The 2404-nt window shown below is 43.0% G+C and overlaps 1 protein-coding gene across 1 annotated transcript in view; it reads right to left on the bottom strand.

Annotated features, from left to right (window-relative positions):
* The window catches only part of LOC117956550 (multidrug resistance-associated protein 9-like), a 21932-nt gene that overhangs the window by 7531 nt on the left and 11997 nt on the right, over window positions 1-2404 (bottom strand). The gene's annotated exons all lie outside the window — the stretch shown is intronic.

Below are 2404 nucleotides of genomic sequence, written 5' to 3'. Positions count from 1 at the left end.
AACTCATTAATTAATTAACGCCGACAATTTTTTTATTGCGCGTTAACGCAGTTTTTATTATTTCTTTATTATTGTAAAGTTTGCTGCTCACAGACTTTGTAAATACTGTAAAGTTGAATTTTCCTATCACCGGAGTACTTCCAGTCTGAAATATCACCTTGACAGTTGATACCAGCCAATCATTCAACAAGACACACACAGTGGGCGGGGCTTCGGCAGGCTACATTAGAGGCAGCGTGTGGGTAAGTTTAGATAAACAAAGGCAAGAGACACTAACAAATGCCATAGCAACGTGGATAGCTACAGACTGCAGGTCCTAGGGTTGTGGAGGACATCGGTCTGGTGGGGGACATTGATCAGAGAATCACGACGACGACGGCAGGTATGAGATTCCCTCAACACGCACCATCACAAGAAGAATATACGAGTTGTTTGAAAAGGAGAGGACTGCAAAAGGGACACGCTACAACATGCACGCGCTGCGGATGTTACTGGCGACTAGTGGACTCAACGGGGACTACAGGACTCAGCGGGGACTACTGCACTCACTGGGGACTACTGGACTCACCGGGGATTACTGGACTCACCGGGGACTAGTGGACTCAACGGGGACTACAGGACTCAGCGGGGACTACTGCACTCACTGGGGACTACTGGACTCACCGGGGACTACTGGACTCACCGGGGACTAGTGGACTCAACGGGAACTACAGGACTCAGCGGGGACTACTGCACTCACTGGGGACTACAGGACTCAGCTGGGACTACTGCACTCACTGGGGACTACAGGACTCACTGGGGACTACTGGACTCACCGGGGACTACTGGACTCACCGGGGACTACTGGACTCAGCGGGGACTAATTGACTCACCGGGGACTACAGGACTCACCGGGGACTACTGGACTCAGCGGGGACTAATTGACTCACCAGGGACTACAGGACTCACCGGAGACTACAGGACTCACCGGGGACTACTGGACTCACCGGGGACAACAGGACTCAGCGGGGACTACTGCACTCACTGGGGACTACAGGACTCACTGGGGACTACAGGACTCACTGGGGACTACAGGACTCACCGGTGACTACTGGACTCACCGGGGACTACTGGACTCACCGGGGAATACTGGACTCACTGGGTAACCATAATTATCTCGGAGTTCCAGTGCATTATACTGATGAAAAGTGGGCGCTGCATTCACGTGGTCTGACTGACATTATGCTGAGACATGGGGGGGACACTGTATTGAAGTTGCACAGCAGTGGAATGTGTCAAATAAAGTCCTTGCAGTTAGGACAGATAGGACAGTTAGGACAGAGAGTACGAATAGATGCGAAATCTAATCGCTGCTGCGAGCCTTCAGATCACGTCCCCTGTTTTGTGTCTCCAGCGTTCTGTCACAGTGTCTTTGCCTAACAGCGCGTTGGACAGTGTCCCTCAGTGTCTCTGCTTAACAGCGCATTGGACAGTGTCCTGCGAAGTGCAGTAAAGTTGTGGGGCTCTAAACCCGGTCCAGCAAGGCTGCAGAGTTAGAGCAACAACAGAAGGACGTGGACAGCAGAAGGAGTTGCTTAGCAACACGTTCCAACCAGATGAATCCATCTCTGGACATGATGAATACTTTATGTTTAAGTTGAGATGTAACTAAATATTTTATTTAACTGCTACTTTATAAACTAAATGCTGGGAAGTTTATACAGAACAAATGTTACGGCACTTTGTTCATATGGCAGAACATTTCAAATAAAATACACTATATACACTACTTTATACACTATATACTTTATACACTATATACACTACTTTATACACTATGTACACTACTTTATACACTATATACACTACTTTATACACTAAATACACAACTTTATACACTATATACACTACTTTATACACTAAATACACTACTTTATACACTATATACACTACTTTATACACTATATACACTACGTTATACATTATATACACTACTTTATACACTATATACACTACTTTATACACTATATACACTACTTTATACACTATATACACTACGTTATACACTATATACACTACGTTATACATTATTCACACTACTTTATACACTATATACACTACTTTATACACTATATACACTACTTTATACACTATATACACTACTTTATACAGTATATACACTACTTTATACACTACTTTATACACTACATACACTACTTTATACACTATACTACTTTATACACTACTTTATACACTATTTACACTACTTTATACACTACATACACTACTTTATACACTACATTCACTACTTTATACACTATATACACTACTTTATACACTACTTTATACTATATACACTACTTTATACACTATATACACTACTTTATACACTATATACACTACTTTATACACTATATACACTACT

The sequence above is a fragment of the Etheostoma cragini genome, chromosome 1 (assembly GCF_013103735.1).
Source record: "Etheostoma cragini isolate CJK2018 chromosome 1, CSU_Ecrag_1.0, whole genome shotgun sequence".
NCBI classification, from domain to species: Eukaryota; Metazoa; Chordata; class Actinopteri; order Perciformes; family Percidae; genus Etheostoma; species Etheostoma cragini.
Note: the sequence above shows the minus strand (reverse complement) of the source record. Positions and strands in the feature narration are given on the sequence as shown.